A 6,000-nucleotide genomic window follows, 5' to 3' on the forward strand; every position below is an offset into this window, starting at 1 on the left:
TCTCCAGTTCTTGGGGCGGTGACTTGTCCTGTGACCTCAATTCTCAGTGAGTGGAAGAGAAGCTACATTTTCTAGTTTTTTGAGGATGGGAGTGATGACTTCCAAGTACTTTAGACAGGTTTTAGACTGTAAATCAGATCAGGGTCTACTTTCACAAACCACAACATCTTTGGAGGGGTCTATCACCATTTCCATTGCAGTCAATTCCTTGGAGGAGAAAGTACAGCCTCCTCCTCTAAAACTCTCATGTCATCTAAACTATTGTTTCTCCACTTTTGTTTTTCTATTTTCTCATAGCCTGAAGAAATATGTTATTCCTCACCTCAAGAAAAGGATATCGGAGAAAATGCCTTAGAAATCTTCCCTGTTAATATAACAAGTATACACCTGGAAAGTTATTTTTAAAATAAATTTAATTTTTGAAATTACTTTTTCTGCTGCTCCTCTGATGACCAATTTTGGGTAAAAGAAGCCTCATGGAGAGTAGCCCACAAGAGAAAAATGCTACCCAACACAAAAAGTGCGCTTAGAGAAAAAATGTACATGTTGGATATTACATCACACTGTGATCCCATTACGTTTATATGTTAGTTTTTCAGATTAGAATTTGGCTTCATCTTATTCCTACTCTTCTCTAAAAAAAAATCTCTTATTAAGCTATTTTAAACTATTCTTATTTTAGGGCAAATTGGGCCATATTTTAAATTCAGCATAAATTCTTATACTGTAGCTAAGATCCAGTTTCTTCACGGTTGAAAATAATTTTATCTACATTGCTCAATTTCAAATTCCATCTCATCTAAATTCTCTATTTAAAATTTTATTTTTTTCTTTTCCTGTAGTATTATTTATTAAATGAGTCTTTTAACTCAATTAAAATAATGAGAATTTAGAAATTAAAGGAAGTATTGTTAGAATATTTGTCAACAATAAATTTTTCATGACCCTCCACAAATGAACGTAATACATTTTTTCTCTTTAACTGGTTTTAAAATCTTTTTTATATCAGCAATGATGAATTTTCATTCATTTTACTTTGTGCTATTTGGTGGACATACATTTATAAGATATGCCTTGGGCATTGTAAGTTTTCTTTTTGTAGCAGGGACAATATAAAAGATATAAAGCAGGTAGTGCAATGGTGACTCAATGGAAGAATTCTCACCTACCATGCCAGAGACCCAAGTTTGATTCCTGGAGTCTGCCCTTGTCAAAAAATGTGTATATATATACATAAAACATTCTGTGCATCATTACTCTCCAAAGCATTCAGGCAGGGTCAGTAATACTTTCTTCCAGCCACAATGTGGGCATTATCCATGTTTCTTGTCCTTTGTAAATGCTGCAGGAAGAACTTACTTCAAGCTTAGCATCTGATTTTATTATGCATATTTGCCCTTTTTTCTATATGATTACTGAAGTGCTATTGTGGAGAGATTCCTGGGACTTGTAAGGGATATTATATTTAGATGATTTGAAAATAGCAAGGGTTTTGCTTGACGTTTGGGAATGAGTGTCATCGTTCATCACACCTCTGAGAATGTTCTTAGATTTGGGTGCCCTTTCATTTTCCACCCTAAGATGCCACACTACTGGGTGATTGTAACCTATTTCCCTACTTCCAATTCAATTTCCTCTGAAATAAATGGATGGCAATAACTGCAGAGGGGTCAACAGGTGCATGGCTAAATCCAATTTCCGTACATGGATTTTAAGAGTCAGAGAATGCTATTATAAGAAAGCTGCTAAAATAGTAGTGAATTCCTAAACATTTTCTAGAACTCCACACAGCTGGGGCTGTGAAGTCATCATTTAGCATACTCAACAATATTGGAGGAGCTAGGATTTCTCATCAAAGAACATATAAGCTTTTTCCGTGAAACCTTTTGAATTGTTTCTTTTCTTCTCTCTACTGCCAGATTTCTCATTGAACTATTTTTAAAGTGAAAATCCTTTATTTCTGAACTACTAACTCCTTAGAGAGCATTTCTACATCAAGAACAATATTCATAAATTAAGTAAGAATAAAGGAGTTGACAACTCAGTGTGACTTAGGACAAATACAAAAACAGAAACCTTAGCTACCTTATGGAGAAAAAGTTCACACCCATACTTGGTGATTTGGTATTGAATTTAGAAATGCCAAGATGTTTAGGGATTAGAAGACATAATGTAGACAACAAGTTCTCCTAGGTCTGGTTTTAATGACGGAATCCTAATTATTAGCAGTCAGTCACATTTTATACTCATTCATCTAATCCTTAAATTTCAGTTTTATCCAAAATAAGCATACACATCCTTCATTTCTCATGTACATGATGGAACAAAGATTAGACCTAATTCACTCATTTTCGCTGACCTACAGAATTCAGCAGAACTGAAATATTGTTTACAAAACAACATATCTTTCATTTATACGAAAATCCAAATAGAAAATTCAGGCTAAACATGCATAATTGAAGTTTTATTACAAATTTTATATTAAACAAATATTATCTTTACTGAGATATAATTGTGAATATATATCTAGCTCTATTTTAGGATCTATTTGCTAACCATATTATAGTATTTATTTTTATGTTTTCCTTCATATTATTTATCACATTAACACCACATTTTTAAAGTACCAATCTCTTCAGTTATTGTAATGTTTTTTTATTTTTTTGTCACAGGAGGAATGAGTTCGTTCCATCATAATTTTTCTATATCAGAATATTAGAATGCTACATTCTGTGCTGATTGCTGTTGACCATGGCCATAGGTCAATCTTAGCAGACCTTCCCTGGCTTGCCTCCTTCCATCAGTTCAGTTTGTTTATTTTAAAAACAGTGGAAGATTGTTTCTAGGTAACTTGCCTAGTTCAGATACTGATTAAAAGGGAGACAGACATGTAAAAGGTAACACAGAAGAAAAACATGAGGCATTTTCTGAATATCCCCGAGCTGCGTTAGTTTTGAGAAGCATGTGGATAGATGCAGCACACCCTGATGTAATTTTGGCAACATCCACTGACACAGAAGACAGTCAATCTGAATTAAACTAAGGAACACAAGGGAAATACTACTCTAAGAAACACATAATAAAGTCACTCAACTGTTGTGAAATAAGCTTACTAACAACATGAAGTATCAATTACCTAAGGTTTAAAGTCAGTGAAGCAATTTGATGGCAATATATATTGCTTGTGAAGCCTTCTTTAAAGGGCTGACAGATATTACCTCATACATGAACATTGTTTATCAACAGCTAACTGTACTCTTTACAGCTTCATAGCAAAAATTTCTTGAAGAGGAAATTAAGAATAATGTGATTAAATAAATACTCTCAATGAATAAATAGTTTATTTCAATTACTTTGTTGTGTTGACTTTAAAATAGTTTCATAGTATATATATGAAACTACATACATACATATATATATATATATATATATATAATTCTTTTTTCTGCATGGGCAGGCAGCGGGAATCAAACCCTAGTCTCAGTATGACAGGCGGGAACTCTGCCTGCTGAGCCACTGTGACCGCCCTTATAATATTTTGAAGCCTACTTCTAAAGATGAGGTAATATAGCAAATTTAATAATGAAAATAATGTAACTGAAAGCAGTTTAATTGTCTATCACAGCTAATTTCAAACGTAGAGAAATAATGCCTCAATAATTAGAAGAAATAGCAAAAACGCGTATAACTTTCTATGCAAAGTAATACCTCTTTTACAAAGTCATGGCTGACTTCATATTTACAGCCAGTGTAAGTTAATTACAGCTATAGACAAATGTGTCAATACTCTATGCAAATGCCATTGACACAATGTATTATTATTGGATTCAGAAAACAGTACATATAGAATAGATGAGTATATGTTTAAAATATCAGTGTATTGCTAATATTTATGAACTAGTGGGAAACAATAAATTGTGGTGATCATTGATATTTAAAAAATAGATATTTGGACATAGAGTAGCATTAGAATGAGGAAAGTATGTTAAGAGGGTCTGTGAGGACATATAAGAGAAAAGTTTCAGAGAAGAGAACAGTTTCATGAAAACTTGCTGGTCGTCCATAAGTCCATTAATATCAATTAATTTAAAAGATTATTGACATACAATAAACTGCACATATTTCAGTTTTATACTTTGCTAACTTTTGGCATATGTATACATCCATGAAAACAAGACAATAAAACTAATGAACATATTCATTGATGCCAAAATTTCCTTTATTCCCTTCTTCCTGTCCATCCCCTAAGCCAAGGTCAGTCAACCATTGATCCAACTTCAGTCATTATGCATGAGTTTTCAATTCTGTAAAAATGGAATCATATAGTATGCATGCTTATTTGATTGGTTTCTTTCACACAGAATAATTATTCTGAGATTCATTTGTATTGTTTCATAGGTCAAGAATTCTATTTGAAGTATTGACAATTTTCTATTGTAAACATATACCACTGTGTATGATCATTTTATTCACCTATTGCTGGATTGTTTCCAGTTTTATCTATTACAGTTATCTATTACAGATAAAACTGCTGTGAATATTCATATACAAATGGACATATGCTTCAATTCTAGTAGGAATAGAATGGTTGGATCTTATAGCAATGTGTGTGTTTAATTAGGAAACCAAAACAGACACCAAAAAAAGCTGAAAAACTTTTCCAAAGTGGTTTTAGATTTTATGTCTAATACACCTTTTCCCATCCACTGTATTTTTCTTCCAAGACACTGCAATTTTCATCTCTAAACTTCACTGAAAGATCTCCAACAAGTCCTTCTTATGTCACAAAGACTTATACTCTTTGCTCAAATTTGTTTATGAATATGATGTTAAAATACTTATTCATCCTTTGTTTTATTTTCAATTTGAGCACACAATATTGCTCCAACTTGGAAAAAAGATCTTTTAGAGAAAATTAAATGACCTACTCATCTTTTGTGTTCACCCATAGCCTAGCATGGGTGAATCATTAACATGACAGTTTCTCCTGTTTGTATTAAAAATATTAGTGGAGAGGAGTTCCAGAAAGTTGGCAGAATAGGATACATCAAGTTCAGTCCTGATCCAAGGAACAGTTAGAGAAGGGACAGGAGGGAAAATGAAGCGGTGATTCCAGAATATAAGTGACCTAGGAGAGTCTTTTGCAACACATGTGGTGGCCCTGGTTGCAAAAGCTGAGGAACTGAGAAGCAGAGAACAGGAGACCATCTGGCTTGTGCAAAAGCCCGGAGCCCTCAGGAGTGCAAGGATGGGGAGTCGAGACTATGAAGTAGGCCTAGCCATGTTCCTTGAATGCACTACTCTCACCAATGCAGCCCTACGACCCACAACTCACCCCACACCCCACACCCCACGCACATGAATCCCACCACCCATGCACACTCCCTGTGCTCCAAGCACCCTTGTCCCACCAAACCCTTGGGCACGTACCACCCCACACCCCCAAGCCAAGTGCATATCAACCCACTTCTCTTGTGACCCTCATGAGCACTACATCCCCTTCCCTATCCCCTCAGGTGGTCACCAGCATATAAAGGCTACAGATGCTTAACTGCATACCCAGGCTACACCCACCACCAGCCCATACAGTCGCACAGCCCAACCCCACCCCCCTTGAGCTCTAAGCAACAAGTACATCATTTTATTGCATTTCTAGACCCTTGCATGCACACGGTCCCCAGTCACAATCACCAGCTTTGAGAAAGCACTGACCTGCACTGCCGGGTCACGTCTGCCTGCAACCCATGCAGGTATAATGCCAACCTGCTGCCAAAGTTCTGTGCTTGTGCACAAACAGCCCTGCACCCTAGAACAGTACACACCAGGGCCATGCCTCCCAGATTCGTGCACCACAGAGCCACATGGGGAGTCCAGGTTCACAGGCACCAGTGTAGCATCCCCAATCTGCACCTATACCTGCTCTGCAATGCATCACCACACTGTTGTGCCCTGTGCCCTGCATCCTGCTACACTCCAATCCACAAACACAAGACTTTAGAC

This window comes from Tamandua tetradactyla, chromosome 2 (genome assembly GCF_023851605.1).
Source record: "Tamandua tetradactyla isolate mTamTet1 chromosome 2, mTamTet1.pri, whole genome shotgun sequence".
Lineage (NCBI taxonomy): Eukaryota > Metazoa > Chordata > Mammalia > Pilosa > Myrmecophagidae > Tamandua > Tamandua tetradactyla.